Source organism: Muntiacus reevesi, chromosome X (assembly GCF_963930625.1).
Source record: "Muntiacus reevesi chromosome X, mMunRee1.1, whole genome shotgun sequence".
Taxonomy (NCBI): Eukaryota; Metazoa; Chordata; class Mammalia; order Artiodactyla; family Cervidae; genus Muntiacus; species Muntiacus reevesi.
The window spans coordinates 16575999-16593864 of NC_089271.1; the positions used below are offsets into that span (position 1 = coordinate 16575999).

The 17866-nt window shown below is 45.0% G+C and overlaps 1 protein-coding gene and 4 non-coding genes across 9 annotated transcripts in view; 1 reads left to right on the forward strand and 4 right to left on the reverse strand.

Moving 5' to 3' along the window:
* Window positions 1-6255: 6255 nt before the first annotated feature.
* Window positions 6256-6328, reverse strand: TRNAF-GAA (transfer RNA phenylalanine (anticodon GAA)). Its single transcript has one exon. It is a non-coding gene; the product is annotated as a tRNA-Phe (tRNA).
* Window positions 6329-7120: 792 nt separating this feature from the next.
* Window positions 7121-7193, reverse strand: TRNAF-GAA (transfer RNA phenylalanine (anticodon GAA)). The gene has a single exon. It is a non-coding gene; the product is annotated as a tRNA-Phe (tRNA).
* Window positions 7194-7590: 397 nt separating this feature from the next.
* TRNAF-GAA (transfer RNA phenylalanine (anticodon GAA)) lies at window positions 7591-7663 on the reverse strand. Its single transcript has one exon. It is a non-coding gene; the product is annotated as a tRNA-Phe (tRNA).
* Window positions 7664-12805: 5142 nt separating this feature from the next.
* TRNAV-UAC (transfer RNA valine (anticodon UAC)) lies at window positions 12806-12878 on the reverse strand. Its single transcript has one exon. It is a non-coding gene; the product is annotated as a tRNA-Val (tRNA).
* Window positions 12879-13018: 140 nt separating this feature from the next.
* Window positions 13019-17866, forward strand: part of PPEF1 (protein phosphatase with EF-hand domain 1) — a 142457-nt gene continuing 137609 nt past the window's right edge. For 3 of the 5 annotated variants that reach the window (XM_065915225.1, XM_065915229.1, XM_065915230.1), the window contains exons 1-2: window positions 13019-13240; window positions 13911-14151. The gene's annotated coding sequence lies outside the window, so the exon portion shown is untranslated. Of the gene's footprint in view, window positions 13241-13733; window positions 14152-17866 lie in introns of those variants that run through there. The other 2 variants (XM_065915226.1, XM_065915228.1) reach the window with 2 other exon arrangements.

Consider the following 17866-nt stretch of genomic DNA (forward strand, 5'->3'; position numbering starts at 1 on the left):
AATGCTGAGTGGAAAGGCAGATGAAGTGGACATACTATATGAATACATTTAAAATGTACAAAAGTCATCTATGCCACTAGACATTAAGGTCCTGGTTATACTTGGGGTAGGGAGTGGCAAGGAGGAAGCCCAGGGAGGGTGTGTGGGAGGCTGGTCAAGTTCTGTTACTTGATCGGAGTGCTGGCTACTTAGGTGTGTTTAGTGGTAAAAATTCATTGAGCTATACACTTACTTATACTCTTCTGTATGTATATTATACTTTAGGAAAAAAATTTTTTAAACACTGAACTCATTACATCCTTCCTCAGATTGTTCTGCTTTCTCTATTTCTTATCCTACAGCATGGCTCCACTGTTCACCTACCACCCCATCCAGAAATCTGGGACTCCTCCTAGTCACCTCTTTTTCCTAACTCCCCACATCAAGTGTCTATTATGGGCCATCTTTCCTCTCCACCCCCACTGCCACTTCCTGTTTTAGGCCCCCACCCTCTCTCCCCCGGATACTCTCCTTCCTAAAGAGAGACCTTGCCTCATCCATCCTCTATGCTGTCAATGGGATAGAAGGTAAACCTGATTGTGTCACCTGCTCCAAATCCTTTGATGGGTTCCCATTATCATGGCCCCAGTTTCACATCTGACATTAGTTGTAAGACTGCATCCCTCCACTTTTCATCTCTAAAATGGGTATAATAATGTGTCCTTTAAGTTGCCATGATCTATCTCCTGCCTATCTCTGCAGATTTATTTTTTGCACTCTCTAATATTTGTAGTTCATCAAATGTGCCAGGCTGTTTCATGCCTGTATGCCTTTGTACATGATTTCTTGGCCTCAAATGCCTTCCCCTCCCAACTTTTCTGCCTGCTTATCCCCTTCCCTATGAAGAGGACTTTTTCAATCCCTCACGTAGAACTCACCACTTACTCTGGCCTTTGTGTCCTAGGTCTTTCTTGTCCACAGGTTTATTTAAGCACCGGTACAATTATTGAAATTGATAGAAAAGATAGCTCATAATGACTGATCCCAAAGCATTCATTCATTAATTTTCATTAAGCATCTACTATATTCCAGGCCCAGATTTAGGCACTGGGGATATAGCAGTAATCAAAGCAGAAAAAAAAACACCTGCCCTTTTAGAACTTAGAAGTCTAATGTGAGTGGGGGGAAGGTTAGGGCATAGTGAATTAATGAATAAAATATATAGTACATAAAAGAATGGTGACTGTTGTAGAGAAAAATAACGTACAGAGATGTGGGCGGTTGGGGGGAGGGACTGGGAGTGGTACTTTGGGGCTTAGGGAAGGTTTCACTGAGAAGGTGATGTTGGAGCAAAGACCTGAGGGAGGTGAGATACCTGTGGACAGCCAATAGCATGTAAAAACCTCGGGTGGGTGGGTGCTTGGCGTGTTGTCTAGGGGAGAGATGATGGTGCCTTGGCCACAGGGTGGTAGCAGTGGAAGTGATGAGAAGTGGCTGGATTCTGACTCTTTGGAAGGTAGTGCCCACAGGATTTGCTGACAAATGAAGTGAGTGTGAAATAAAGAGAGGAGAGGTTCAAGGCCTGAGTGCCTGGGAGGATAAAGCCACCATTTACTAGGGGAAGAGAAGGCTCTAGGGGGACAGGGATTTGGGCAGATGGGATAGAGATGTTCTGAGAGGCATATGGGACTGTTAACGCAGAAGGCACTCAGCTCCACCCCATCCTCAAGACCTGCTGGGTTAGCAGAATAGGCCCTGGGAGACCAAAGGTGAGGTGAGTTGGTCACTAACTGGCCCTAATAAACAGGTCAGATTGGCCTGGAAGCCGTGTCCTGTCACGGGAAGAGGGTCTACGCGGCTGCAACTGAGCAAACCCAGATTTCAGATGAAGCCCGTAATGGTCATGGAGTTCAGGGCCTTTGCACTAGCCGGGTCCTCAGATGCTCCCCCAGAGGGCTCTGAATTGCATTGCGCAGCAACAGAGCAGAAGGCAAAAAGGAAGGGGCAGGGTGAGGAGGGGCTAAGGCAAAAAGGAAGGGGCAGGGCGAGGGGGGCTCTACCTGTGGAGAGGAAGAGACCCAAGAGGGAGGCCTGGTTGCAGAGCCATCTGTGCTCAGTCAGATTGATGCCTTTGTGTCCCTGCCTGGGCTCCTCTCCCCAGAACGTGTTTGTCTGCAGTCAGCCTTGGGTCCTGAGGCACCAGATCTTATGGAAATGAGCAGAGAGAGAAGGAACAACAAGCCTTTTACAGGAAAAGCTGTCACCAAGGGAGCAGCAACGTGGCTGCTGTCATCCCTGAAATGATTTAATCACTCCAAGCTGGCGAACAAAGGCAAAAAGTGTGTTTGGTGACAACTTATAACACCAGAAAATAACACTGCTGGGATTAGCAAAACAGGTCAGCCTTTAAAGGAAGAAGGACAAGATTTTGATTACGTGGTTGCCTATTTTTCTCCCCACTCAGATCATCTTTGGGGTTCCTCCAGGTTACAGGTTTCCACCGGAGGGTCTGCCACTCACCAGCCTTAGATTTTGGCAATATGAGAGCATTCTGCCCTTTTGCTCAAAGGCCCACTCTGTAGAGAAACACTTGTTACCACAGCCAGAAAATTCAAGCATGCCTATTTCTCAAAATGCAAAGTGTGCATTAGACACACTTAAGAAAGACTATTTCAGTTTGTTTGATTGGCTCTTACTAAATATGGAGTTTTCCTTCCCATGGAAACAGGTGAAGCTGAAGAGAAAGGCATAAAATTATGAATGATAGAAGCTGTCTTTAACTAGCTTCCAATCTACTTGAGAAACAAGAAAAAGATGTAGCAGGCTGCAGTAATGTCCCTCTGGTGAAGAAGAAAGAAGAAAATTGCTTCTGGTATGAAAGTGTTACTATTTTAAGCGACAGACATATTCATGGGTAAATCTGTTATCTGTACATGCTTCAACACAGATGAATCTCAAAAACATATGCTAAGTGAAAGACAAGAGACCATATGTTGCATGATTCCATTTAAATGAAATGTACAGAAAAGGCAAATCTATAAGGAGAAAGTAAATCAGTGGTTGCCAGTGACTTGGGGGAGGGGGGAATGGGGAGTGAGCACTTAATGTCTACTTGGTTTCTTTGGGGGATGATGAAAATGTTCTAAAGTTAGATTGCGTGCTCCGCAAATCTGTAAATACACTAAAAACCATTGAATTGCACACTTTAAATGGGTGAATTTAATGGTATGTAAATTACATCTCAATAAAGCTGCTTTGAAAAAAAAAATGCTATCCCTGATGCTAACACACCAGCAAGGAAGGTGTGAGATGAGGCTTATCTCACCTGTGAGATGAGGCTTAGTGATTTTTTTTTGACTTGTTTTTATATAATAGCCACAACCAAACAGTGGAACAGTATACTTTAGTAAGATGGATGTTTTAAAAATCATCCTCAGCATTGAATCCAAAATGTATAATGGAAGATAGATAGAAGCCTGAGTTGATGGGTCCTTAAAGAGATACAGGTAGTGCCTTTACTATGATGATATGTGTATCCCTAAATGACCCTTCATCCAACGCATAAGTGGAATCAATCCATTTACCTTATTTCACCATAATAAGGAGCCACTGCAGTCGTGGAACAGAAACAGCAGCGTAAATTAGACAAAGATCCTTTCTCTTCAGGCTCCCAGTCCTGTAGGATATAACTTTCCCCTGTGTAGCAGCCTTATTTCTCTCTGGAACTGTACGCTGATTAACTGCAACAGTTGTGTCCTGCTTTTTTTCTCCTGGCATACCCCTGTAGCTCAGGGTAGAGCACACCTAGGTTGCCAAGCCGAGTGTTGGGGTGGCTGCTTTCCTTTGATGCCTTGTGAGTGTGGAGGGCCCAGGTTATGTGTTAGGTGGATAAGAGATTTAAGTGTCTCAAGCCTACATGCTGGACCACATTCTGTTCCACTGGGACAGATGCGATTCTCTGTTCTTTGTGGAAATTTTTGGAGCTCCCCAGCCAGGCACAAACACTGATAAGCTATAGAACAGGAGAGAGTGCCCTCCTCTGTGCCTCCTGACAGTGTCTTTTATTACAGTTATCCCCTGACTGTGTGGATGTAATTGAAAAATGATAGTCTTTTCTAGGGCTTATTCCCATTCAGGGGTCACAGAACAAAGTTTTTAGAGTGGGCACAGTGAAAATAAGGATCTGCCCGGTGTGTCAAGTTCTTTCACAATGTTTGGCCTACCATAGCAGAAACTCAGAAATGGATTCTTGAAATGACATCAATGGATTCTTGAATGAATCAATGGATGAATGAATCTCAATGCCAATCACAAGTAAGAGGAATCTGAGGGTGAGCCCTGTGGGTGTCTGAGAACCAAGGGTATTGGGAGCTAAGTCTTGAAAGGTTCTGTTTAGATTTTCTTGCTAAAAAAAGAGCAAGGAGTAAAAGGATAACAACAAACCCCTCATGCTAAGTTGCTCCAGTTGTGTACAACTCTTATGCAACCCTATGGATTGTAGCCACCTGGGAAGCCCTGATCCATAGGGCTTTGCAATCGCTATGCATATAAGTGAGAAGGAAGGACTCTCATTGCGGCTATTTCCATTTGCTCAAGTGCCAAGCTCATCAGAGTTCAATTATAAGATAGTCATGTTGCTAGAATTGCTCTTCCTCCTGGATGTAGAAAAAGCAAGAGAATTCCAGAAAAATATCTACTTCTGCTTCATTGATTATGCTATGGCCTTTGACTGTGTGGATCACAACAAACTGTGGAAAATTCGTAAAGAGATGGGAATACCAGACCACCTTACCTGCCTCCTGAGAAATCTGTATGCAGGTCAAGAAGCAACAGTTAGAAATGGACATGGAACAATGGACTGGTTCCAAATTGGGAAAGGAGTACATCAAGGTTGTATATTGTCACCTTGCTTATTTAACTAATGTGTAGAGTACATCATGCGAAATGCCAGGCTTGATGAAGTACAAGCTGAAATCAAGATTGCCAGGAGAAATGTCAATAACCTCAGATAGGCAGATGACACCACCCTTATGGCAGAAATAGAAGAGGAATTAAAAGCCTCTTAAAGAAGGTGAAAAAGGAGAGTGAAAAAGCTGGCTTAAAACTCAACATTCAAAAAACTAAGTTCATGGCATTGAGTCCCATCACTTCATGGCAAATATGGGGAGACAATGGAAACAGTGACAGACTTTATTTTCTTGGGCTCCAAAATCACTGCGGATGGTGACTTGCAGCTATGAAATTAAAAGACGCTTGCTCCTTGGAAGAAAAGCAACAACAAACCTAGACAGTGTATTAAAAAGCAGAGACATTACCTTGCCGACAAAGGTTCATCTAGTCAAATCTATGGTTTTTCCAGTAGTCATGTATGGATATGAGAGTTGGACCATGAAGAAGGCTGAGTGCTGAAGAATTGATACTTTTGAATTGTGGTGCTGGAGAAGACTCTTGAGAGTCCCTTGGACTGTAAGGAAATCAAACCAGTCAATTCTAAAGGAAATCAGTCCTGAATATTCATTGGAAGGACTGATGCTGAAGCTGAAGCTCCAATACTTTGGCCACTTGATGGGAAGAAACAACAGATTGGAAAAGACCCTGATACTGGGAAAGACTGAAGGCAAGAGGAGAAGGGGACAACAGAGGACGAGATGGTTGGATGGCATCACTGACTCAAAGGACTTGAGTTTGAGCAAACTCAGGAGATAGTGAAGCCTGGTGTGCTGCAGTCCATGGGGGTGGGGGGCAAAGACTCCGACACAACTGAGCAACAAGTGGATATAGATGCCTCCGCTTGGATGTAGGCTAAAATACTTGCTCTGTGAGAGACCTCAGATTGCAAGATTCCTAGAAATTGCTCCTTGTGTGTAGGCTAAAACATTCACTCTGCCAGAACCCGGGACTATTCAGATCTTCAGTTTAATGCTCTCCCAACTGAGCTATTCCCTCTCAATGTAGCTTAGGAAAGAGTTTCTTGGAGAACAATTCCAATCCCTGGTGACTCAATGCGGGAGATCTGGGTTTGACCCCCGGGTCAGGAAGATCCTTAGGAGAGAAGGGAACGGCAACCCACTCAGGTATTCTTGCCTGGAGAATACCATGGACAGAGGGAGCCTGTGGAGTCACAGAGTCAGACAAAACTGAGCGACTAACAGTTTCTTTCATTGGAAGTAGGACTTCTCCTGGATGTGAGCTAAAACATCTGCTCTTTGAGAGAGCTCAGATTGCGAGGTTGCAAGAATTGCACCTTTCCTTGGAGGTAGATGAAAACAATGGCTCTGCCGGAACCCGGGATCGAACCAGGGACCTTTAGATCTTCAGTCTAACGCTCTCCCAACTGAGCTATTCCGGCCCCCTAGCAAGCTCCGCCCTCAATGTATCTTAAAGAGGCGTCCCTGCTTCTTCATTGTTAACTGAACAATTGCAATGCCTGGTGGCTCAGATAGTAAAGAATATGCCCGCAATGTGGGAGACATGGGTTCGATCCCCAGGTCCGGAAGATCCTCAGGAGAGAGGGAAATGGCAACCCACTCCAGTATTCTTGCCTGGAGAATTCCATGGATAGACCGAGCCTGGTGGACTGTGGTCCATTGGGTCACAGAGTCGGACACGTCTGTGAGATTAACATTTTCCTTCACTGGATATAGGACTCCTCCTGGATGTAAGCTAAAACACTTGCTCTTTAGGAGAGCTCAGATCTCAAGGTTGCAAGAAGTGTGCCTTTCCTTGGGATGTAGAGGAAAACAGTGGCTTCGCCGGAACCTGGGGTCGAACTAGAGACCTTTAAGATTTCCAGTCTAACACTCTTCTAACTGAATTATTCTGGCTCCTGGCGAGTCCCCCCCCCCCCCCCCCCAACGTATCTTAAAGAGTTTCTCAGAGGCGTCCTTGCTTCTTCATTGTAAGGGAACAATTGCGATGCCTGGTGGCTCAGATAGTAAAAAATATGCTCGCAATGCGGGAGACCATGGGTTCGATTCCTGGATCGGGAAAATCCTCAGGAGATAGGGAAATGGTAACCCACTCCAGTATTCTTGCCTGGAGAAATCCAGGGACAGCTAAAACACCTACTCTTTGGGAGAGCTCAGTTCGCGAGGTTGCAAGAATTGCACCTTTTCTTGGATGTAGATGAAAACAATGGCTCTGCCGGAACCCGGGATCGAACCAGGGACCTTTAGATCTTCAGTCTAACGCTCTCCCAACTGAGCTATTCCGGCCCCCTAGCAAGCTCCGCCCTCAATGTATCTTAAAGAGGCGTCCCTGCTTCTTCATTGTTAACTGAACAATTGCAATGCCTGGTGGCTCAGATAGTAAAGAATATGCTCGCAATGTGGGAGACATGGGTTCAATCCCCAGGTCCAGAAGATCCTCAGGAGAGAGGGAAATGGCAACCCACTCCAGTATTCTTGCCTGGAGAATTCCATGGATAGACCGAGCCTGGTGGACTGTGGTCCATTGGGTCACAGAGTCGGACACGTCTGTGAGACTAACATTTTCCTTCACTGGATATAGGACTCCTCCTGGATGTAAGCTAAAACACTTGCTCTTTAGGAGAGCTCAGATAGCAGGTTGCAAGGTGTGCCTTTCTTGGGATGTAGAGGAACACAGTAGCTTCGCTGGAACCCAGGGTCGAACCAGGGACCTTTAGATTTTCAGTCTAATGCTCTCCTAACTGAACTGTTCCAGCTAGCTGATGAACCCCCCCCCCAAAACGTATCTTAAACAGTTTCTCAGAGGAGTCGCCGGTTTTTAATTGTAAGGGAACAAGTGCAATGCCTGGTGGTTGGAATAGTAAAGAATATGCCCGCAATGTGGGAGACCTGGGTTCGATCCCCAGGTCCGGAAGATACTCAGGAGAGCGGGAAATGGCAACACACTCTAGTATTCTTGCCTGGAGAATTCCATGGGCAGAGGGATCCTGGTGAACTATGGTCCATGGAGTCACAAAGTTGGACACGACTGTGTGACTAACTTTTTCTTTCACTGGAATTAGGATTCCGCCTGGATGTAAGCTAAAACAGGTCTTTGAGAGAGTTCATACTGCAAGGTTGCAAGAAGTGTGCCTTTCCTTGAGATGGAGACAAAAACACCTGCTTTGCCAGAAACCGGAATCGAACAGGGGACCTTTAAGATTTCCAGTCTAACACTCTTCTAACTGAATTATTCTGGCTCCTGGCGAGCTCTCCCCCCGGAGCTCTCCCCCCGCCACAACGTATCTTAAAAGAGTTTCTCAGAGCAGTCGCTGCTTCTTCATTGTAAGGGAACAATTGCTATGCCTGGTGGCTCAGGTAGTACAGAATATGCCCGCAATGCGGGAGACATGGGTTTGATTCCTGAGTCGGGAAGATACCCTGGCGAAGGGAATGGCAACTCATTCCAGTATTCTTGCCTGGAGAATTCCACGGACAGTCCGAGCCTGGTGACTGTGGTCCATGGAGTGACAGAGTCAGATAGACAGAGTCAGACTGTGCAACTAACTTTTTCTTTCACTGGTTGTGGGACTCCTCCTGGTTGTAAGTAAGCTAAAACACTTGCTCTTTGAGAGAGCTCAGATCGCGAGGTTGCAAGAACTGCGCCTTTCCTTGGGATGTAGATGAAAACAACAGTTTCGCCAGAACCCGGGACCTTTAGATTTTCAGTGTAAGGCTCTCCTAACTGAGCTACTCTGGCTCCTTGCTGAAACTACCCCCCTCAACGTATCTTAAAGTTTCCCACAGAGGAGTCGCTGGTTCTTAATCATAAGGGAATAATTGGAATGCCTAGTGACACAGATAGTAAAGAGTATGCACGCAATTCGGGAGACCGGAGTTCAATCCCTGGCTTGGGAAGATCTTCAGGAGAGAAGGGAATGGCAACCCACTCCAGTGTTCTTGCCTATCTGTAAGCTAAATCACCTTGCTCTTTCAGAGAGCTCAGATAGCGAGGTTGCAAGAATTGCGCCTTTCCTTGTATGTAGATGAAATCACTGACCCTGCTAGAACCCGGGATCAAGCCAAGGAGCATTTAGATCTTCAGTCTAACATTCTCCTAACTGAGCTGTTCCGGCTACCTAGGTAACCCTCTCTTCAATGTATCTTCGAGTTTCTCAAAGGCGTGTCTACTTCTTAATTGTAAGGGAACAGTTGCAATACCTGGTGGCTCAGATAGTAAAGAATATGCCCTCAACACAGGAGACTTGGGTTCAACTCCTGGGTCGGAAGATCCCCTGGAGAAGGAACATGGCAACCCACTCCAGTATTCTTGCCTGGAGAATCCCATGGACGGAGCAGCCTGGTGGGCTACAGTCCACGGGGTCGCAAAGAGTCGGACACGACTGAGCAACTTCACTTAGTACATCCAAGTGAATGAAAACACTGATTCTATCAGAACCCGGGATCAAACCAGCGACCTTTAGGTTTTCAGGCTAACGCTCTCCCAACTGAACTATTCCAGCTCCTTATGATGCCTATCTCAAGGCATCTTTAAGTGGTCCTTGGGGGAGTTGCTGATTCTTAATTACAAGGGAACAATTGCAATTGTTTATTTGCAACCAGACAATTGATCTAAATGATCCCTACTTAGAAATTTATCTTAGGTGTTTGCAAAATAGCCTTGGAGTTATATTTTTATAGGTCTTCCCAAATATTGAGAAATGTGACTAAATAACAAAAGTTGTAAGATTGGGGAATCATGAAAGTGAGTATTCTACCAATAAAATAATGAGAGAGTAGAGAAGAAAATGATTTAAATCAGGAATTCTGACTCCGTGTGAGTATTGTCATATCTGTCTACCAGGTCATTGGCAGAGTGAAGTCTCCTTCTTCCTGCCCTCCTTATTTGTTTCTTGTAACACACATAAATATACAGTGACCACAAAGAATCAATTTCTAATGTATGGAAAAACCAAAAAGGAATTCTGAGTTGATGGGTTCTTGAAAGTTGAGAGAGCCATGAAAGAGCATGATTTGAAAGATTGACATTGAATTTAAAAGTTGAATTGGATGACATTTTAGAGATTTGCCTTTAATTTCTCCTTAATTAAGCATTTCACTCTGCCAGGGCTATATTTAGAAATTTTTAAATGATTGAGTGTATTGAGCCTTTGGGGATTCCTGACTCTCAGTTGGATTATGCTTTCTATTAGTGTCCATTGGTATTCGGCATGTTATGTTAATCCATATTTAAACTAGGGTGACCTCACATCCCGATTTGCCTGGGACAGTGCTGGTTTACACCTGTTGTCCCAGTAGAATTATTAATAGCATCCTCTGCCACTCTCAGTAGTGTCCTGGTTTGGAAGATTAAATTCTATCATCACCCAAATTTGGCTCCTAAAAACTTTCAAGAATATACCTGACTTCCTTAATTGTTGCAATTTATAGTTATTTAACACAATTTTGAGACCCTTTCTTCTTTCTGTCCCATTTTTAGCATCCTTTGAACTTTAGAAGGCTCCTCACAGAACCTGAAAGCCAATGGTGAGACAAAGAGGACCGCATCACACAAAGAAAACTATTGTTCACTAATAATATATATTAAGTAATTAGCATCCTTTGCTAATTAGTAATATTTTAATTATTCTGGTTGCATTTCTATTAATCAGCTATATTATTAATTCAATTGCATTATTAAGTATTTAATGAGTGCTAATGGTTTGATAGCACATACCTTCATAGCCAAAGAGAAGTAAAAACAAGAAGCCTTCTATCTTGCGTGGCATTCTCCCCTTGTCCTTGGCTGCTGCTCTTCCTTGTCAAAGTGGAGAGCTCTCCTAGGAACAGAAGCTTAACTTGAGCACTGGCCTCATTAAGCATCTTATTCCAATTAGTTCTTAGGGCTTTGGCTGAGCCCCGCTAAATTAACCCACATAGTTACCTGCCTCAACAAGAAGTCTCAGAGAGGAAGCTAATGTCAACTGAGGTCGGTTTAGCAAAGGAAGATACTGGCTTTATCCTATGTTTAAATGTAAGCGAAGCAGAGGAGGAAAATAGAAACTAACATCAGAAGACCCAGGTCTTAATCCTTTCTCTGCCATCATCTTCTAGGGGATGACCTTGAGCAATTTCCTGCCAAGTAAGCACTAACTTCTTGAATTCTATGAAAATGACATAGATTCCCCTCTCAGAAAGCAAGTTGGCATCATGTTTATGCATATTTACTCTGGAAAACAGTAAATTGGGAGGGGGGTCAGTTACAGACAAAGATTTACATTGCTGTGTTGTTATAATAAGACAAAATTGGAAACAAACTACGTGGTCATCAAGGTGGGGATTCAGAACACCAAGCAGGGTTAACAGCACAGATTCCCAAGACAGACTGGACTGGATGCAAATCCCAGCTCAACCAGTGGTAATGTGGCCTTGAGAAAGATAGGTAAGGTCTCTGTGCCTTGGTTTTCTCCTCTGGAAGATGGTGAAAATAATGCCTACTTCATAGAGTTATAGGATTAGGCTACCCCACTCCAGAAGAGATAGGCTACCCCCACTCCAGTATTCTTGGGTTTCCCTTGTGACTCAGCTGGTAAAGAATCTACTTGCAATGTGGGAACCTGGGTTCGATCCCTTGATTGGGAAAATCCCCTGGAGAAGGGAACGGCTACCACTCCAGTATTCTGGCCTGGTCGCAGAGTCGGACAAGACTGAGCGACTTTCACTTCACTTCATAGAGTTAGTCTGAGGCTTACATGGGATTTTATATATATATATATAATGTTTAACATTACTAGTTATTATTATTGTACAGTCATTAAGAATAAAGTTGATGGGGGTAAGGGGAGTTGCTTAATAGATCAGCGTTTCATAAAAAAGTTGTGGAGATCTTTTTCACAACAATGTGATTATATTTAGCATTTCTGAATTATACACTTAAAAACAGTTAAGATGGTTTTTTAAAAAAGTTAATGAAGTGACTGTTAACAACAGGGACAATCGTGTTACACTCCTGAGTTAGAAATGGACACAAATTTACCCACTGTATGAACAAAAACAATGTGGAAAAATGCAGAGAAAAATACTGAGTTTCCCCTTCCCTTTTTAGTTCTTGGCCACCATTATCCCACCTCAATGCCCCAGGGTCCCAGAGACCTTTACTTCACTCCTCTTGTCGAAGATGAAAAAGGTCAATATCAAAAAGATAACAATAAACCTTTCCACCCCCTCAAAAGCAATGAATTAATACAGAGGAACAAAAAGGAACTAGAGTAATGTTTAATCATTCAGTTAGCATTTTGGGGGTGTCCACAAGCCTGACGCTTACTCTATACTATGCATGGGTTCTTCATACTTATTTATTTTATTCTTCATTAAACAGACGACGGTCTGTTTAAAGTCTATTCAATAAACCCTCCTGCAGTACTACAAAGAAAAGGACTACTTTTTCCCTCTGCTCTGTATTTTAGAGTTTAATGAAAAAAAATTTAGTAATAGAAATAATAATAATAAACCTTAATAATAGAACTGTAGTCAAAGCACTTCTGTACTATATTTTAGTTGGAGACTCTGGGGGGCCGGGCTGCCCTGGTTTGTAGGGGAAGGGCGGCGCCGGGTGATGTTGGTTCCCACGAGCGCTGGATTTCCGTAGGTTGCTCCAGAGTGTACCGAAGGAGACGTGGGGGTAGGACCCGGTCGGAGCAGGGGGCCCTCGGGACTACAATACGGCCAGACCCCAACTTTTGCAGTTTCCTAGGTCGGGCGAGGGCGGTGGGAATAGAAGGAGAGGGTATCTGTTACTACGCTTCTGCGATAAAAGCATGCCAAAAAGTAGAGAAAAATGAAAAAAAAAAAAATTAACGGAGAATGATAGGTACCTCGTATTTTCTTCATTAAGAAATCAAAAAACAGCCTTCCCGGCTTGGTTCCACTGGGGCTCGAACCCAGGACCTTCTGCGTGTAAAGCAGACGTGATAACCACTACACTACGGAACCTTCACACAGAATAGTCGCGTCGTTACTTTATTCATAGTGTCATAAGAGAACCAGCGCCTCTGCTGAAGCCCCGCCCCTACGCCGTAACCCCGCCCCCACCGTGGCCCCGCGCCGCCTGCGGGATTTGGTGTTCGCGGCCGGGCTCGGGGCTCCCAGCTCCGTGCTCCGGCTCCGGCTCCGACGTCTGGAGCGCTCGCCCTCCGAGTCCTCTAGGCTTTTCGCCCTTGAGACCCGGGGAGGCCGAGGCGAGAGGTTACCCTCCTGGCGAGAGCGCCGCGCCACTAGTCAACCGTCCCTAAACTTCCCCGCAGCCGGGGCGTTCGCGAGATCAGCCCGGCGGGCGGAAGCGGACAGTGCCCGCGGTGCGGCCCCTTCTAGTAGATTCCCTCAGCCTGTGAGGGACTCGCACTTCCCCACTTTCCTCCCGGGCACACTGAGCCGCTTCCGGCAGTACTGGAAGCCTTGAGTCCGGAGCAGGGGGCACAGGAGCACCACGCGGAGACAAAGATTCAGGCAGCGCGGCGCTGGGGGGTGGGGTGACCCGGGGCGGGGGCTCATTTTTATATTCATCTTTCTTTTGCCAGCTGTGGAAAAGGCAGCTGGTCAGTCGGCCTCTTGCCCTAGGATACAGGCTCCTAATGCTTCCCAGACCTTTTCCACAACATCCTTCCCCTCCTGAAGCCCCAGGGGCTTTTGTTTGAGCTTATTTGTCTGGGGTGGAGGAGGGGAGGGGGCAATACAGACCCTGGGGGGCTGGGGGGAGGCGGGGGTGAGGCAGGACTGGCCACAAGATTTGAGGGGACCAATGCAAAAGGAAAATATCAGGTTCCTTGATCTTAAGTTACTAAGAATTCCAAAATTATGACAGGAGAGCATTAAACCCAGCGCGGCCCGAGGGAGTGCAGCGCATGAGCCTTCTGCTGTGCCTCCAGGACTGTGGTCCCCAAGAAGTGCTGGGATCATCCATTATGAAGGGCGTGTGTGCGCTCTGTTTTCCTGGTTTTCATTGTCGGTGCCGTTTGTCTTCCCCAGTGCTTCTGGATGGATCTTCCTTATCATCCTAGGATTGCTCGCCATCCTCAAGCTTGTAAACCCACTTAAAAGCCATTTGAGGGGCCTCTTTAAGTGGTGAGTTGGACATGGCTGAAGGTGCCCTCTTCCCAGGCGTCTTCCTCTGAGGCTGGCAGAATAATGGAGAAATGATACTGACTGTATGAAAGCATCCCCTTCGGCCAACTCCTGTCTTCCTGGGAAGGCCCCCTGGAAGAAACAGGTGGGTGGAAGGTGCACAAATCTGAGGGTGGTTATCTGGATTCTAGTGCTGCCTTGGCTACTCACTGTCTAGTCTTGAATGTCAGTTCACCTCCCAAGCCTCTGTATCCGCCTTTCTGAAATGTGTGGGTTGAACTAGACACCCTTGCTTTTCCCTCTAGGTCTAAATGTTATCTCTACTTTCCAGGCTGGGAAAATGTAGACACTTATCTGTGTCCTGTTAAGTTTTTCCACGGGAGTAGTTAGGGGCGGGGTTAGGTTCTCTAGTACCAGGTTTCCTGTATCCTAATTAGCTTCCTGTAACGTTTACATGGGCCCCTTCCAGAATGCCTTTTTGTTGATACATTTCCAGAGGCCTCTTGAGCACTTGACACTGAGAGTGTGAGCCATGGGATGACTATGAGTGGACAGCCACTAGCCAGAGGATGAATTCATGAAAAGTCTGTGTTTCTTGCCAGTGAGCCATAATGACTCCCACGATGCCTAGTAATCAATATATTTCACCCGTTTCCAAACCCTTGTCAATTGAAAACAAGGCTGCCAAGAATTAGGCCTAAATTGCACGTGCCAGTTGTGTTTTGGTTTATCTCTACAGAATGCTTTGCCCTTTCTTGAGCTTTCTGTCTGCCTTTGCTATAAGGGTTGATTTGCCACGTGCAGGCTTTGGCCAGGTTTCCACACATAGAAAAGAGGCTGGTGCACCTCTGATGCACGTGACACAGGATTCTGCCTTAAGTGAAAAGGAGGGAGACTTCTGTTACACTCCCCAGCTGCCTTCAAGGTGTATTCACAGTGCTCTATGGTTTACAAAGCATTTTCACATCCATTCCTATGAGGTAGCCATGGTAACTACTACTGTCTCCATTTTTCAGCTGAAGAAGTTGAAGCTGAAGAGTTCCAATGCCTTGCCACGACCATTCTGTTGGTGAGTGGCAGGGCGGGGCTCATACTCAGTTTTCTGATAGCCATGTGATTTGGGGAGGCCCTTATTCCTAAAGGCTACATGTTGTTCGTATTAAGAGTGCCATTGATCTCTTATGATATCTTGTCTTTTATAATTTAATTGGAAGATAATTGCTTTACAATGTTGTGTTGGTTTCTGCTATACAACAGTGTGAATCAGCTATAAGTTTATATATGTTCTGTTCCTTCTGTGCTTTCCTGCCACCCTCTTTTGTAATTTTTTAAAAATTACAAATCCTCAAAAATCTCAAAAGCTGGAAATCAATAGCCTGTAGCCAATCACTCTTGATGACTTTCACCTTGACACTACTAGTGTCATGGGTAGTGCCACAGCTGGCCACAATTTCACCTTGCACTTCAGTCTATTCAGTTAGATTTGTGAGGCCTGTCACCCCCAGGCCTGCCCATAATCACTGAACAACTACCAGAGAAATAGATATACTAGCAAATAAAGACTAGAAGTCTCTTTAAACTTTCCGAGTCCTCTGATTTCTCAGAAATTTGGTGTGGTTTCCCCAGCATTAGGCCTCACTGATGGAGGGTGACTCAACCAAGGAAACCACGGCCCCAAACATTGAGCTGACTCAGGAAGCTCCTTTGACCTGATTTCATTTAAAGGTGATTGTACTCTTTCAGTGTTTTTTCAAGTATTCACTAAGGAAAGGGAGTGGTTACCTTAGTATGGCGGAGTTCACCTTATTTTTCCCTTTTTACAGCTCATCAAGACATTTGAAACTAGTCTGTTGGAATGGGTGTTTGTTTTTAAACGATTTCATTTATTTTGTTTTTGGCAGTGCTGGGTCTTTGTTGCTGCGCGGGCTTTTCTCTAGTTGCGGAGAGCGGGGGCTACTCTTGGATGCCGTGCAAGGGCTTCTCATTGCGGTGGCTTCTCTTGTTGCGGAGTGTGGGCTCTAGGGCACGTGGGCTCAGTAGTTGTGCATGGGCTTAGTTGTTCTCCAGCATGTGGGATCCTCCCAGTGTAGGGATCAAACCTATGTCTCCTGTATTGGCAGGTGGATTCTTTACCACTGAGCCACCAAGGAAGCCCTGGAATGGGTATTTGTTACTTTTTGTCAACCTACCTTTTCACAGTCGCTTACATCCCTCTGTCTTCTTACCCAGTTCAAGTTCTGTGGTCATTCTTATCACTCCTTTGCCTCTTGGTTGCTTGTGCTTGTTGGCAAAACCAGTTTGTTAAATCCAACTCTTTCCCAACTCCACCTCTGAATATGGCCCCAGAAGGAACACACCTTCAGGCCTACTGATTTCATATTTAATTCTTGACAAAGTACCTCAGTATGTTCTTAATGCAGCCCAGAATTATGTCTGCTTTTCCTGTTCATTCATTTTCCACCTCACCTAGAGGACAGGTTCTTGTCTTTTCTCCCTAAACTTCCTGTACCTCCTACCCCAACCTCACTTACAACTGATGACCTTGCTTCCTTATTTCCATGAAAAAAAACTGGAAGCAACCTAAAGAGGGGTAGTACCCCTCACATCTGCTCACTTGCCTGCATTTGTGTCCTTTTAGCTCTAGACCTAGCCCTGCCTCTAGATTAGGGTTTTCTGACCCCGGCCCCGTTGACATTTGGAACTGGGGGACTCTGTTGTGGGGGAGCTGTGCTGTGTAATGTGGGACGTTTCACAGCATCCCTGTCCTCTACTCACTAGATGCCGGTAGCACCATTCCCCAAGTTGTTACAACCCAGAATGTTTCCTGGGGGCTGTTGGGCAATGTCTGGAGATGCTCTGGGCTATCATGACTGGGGTGGTGGAGCTGGTGTGCTGCTTGCATCCAGCGCATAGAGAGGAGAGATGCAGTGAAATGTTCTACAGTGCCCAGGACAGCTCCCACAAGAAATATCTGTGCCCCAAAAGTCACTAGTGCCCTGGTTGAGAACTCCTGCCCCAGATGACTTGTCTGCATTCCTGTCGACACCCAGCCACCTGCTGTTGCCTATTCAAGGAAAGTACCCTAATAACTCCCTTCTTTCTCCTTCATTATTTACTTTATTGGATCATTCCTGTCAGCATACATGCTGTCATTTTTCTCATTCTTAAAAAATCATCTCTTAATCTCATTTCCACCTCAGCTACTCCCATTTCTCTGCTCTCTTTTATAAAAAAAAGAAAAACTCTTAGAAAATATGTCCCTAGGTATTCTCTCCAGTACCTCGTCTCCTTTTGGAAGCGCTTACCCATCCCAGCTGTTTTTGTTATTTTTTGTCCTCCCAGCTTTTAGGATGCCTCTCTCCTGATTTTGTTTCTTACCTCACTGGTCACCCCTTCTCAGTCACCTTTGCTGGATCTCATCTCTTAGACTTCTAAACATGGGTGTTCCACAGGCCTCAGTTTGTGGATGTTTCTATTCATTATCACCACTCTGGTAATCTCATTTAATCAAATGACTTTAAATATGGTTGATAACCTAGAGGACTTTCAAATTTATATCTCTAGTCCAGACTTTTCTTTCAAACTCCCAGTCTTTCTGCACAACATGTCTATTTAGATGTCTAATAGGAATCTCAGTCCTGTTCTGCCTGTGTCCTCTCCTTTCTAGTCTTATCTTCCTTGTTTCAGATAAGGGCAACCCCATCTTTCTACATTTTCCTTTCTACATTTAGGCCTAAAATGTACATTTTACATTTTTCTACAAAATTGTACATCTTTCTACGTTTAGGCCTAAAATGTAGAGAAAAATAGAACAAATCATACTTGATTCTTTTTCCCCTCTCACACTTCAAATTTACTCT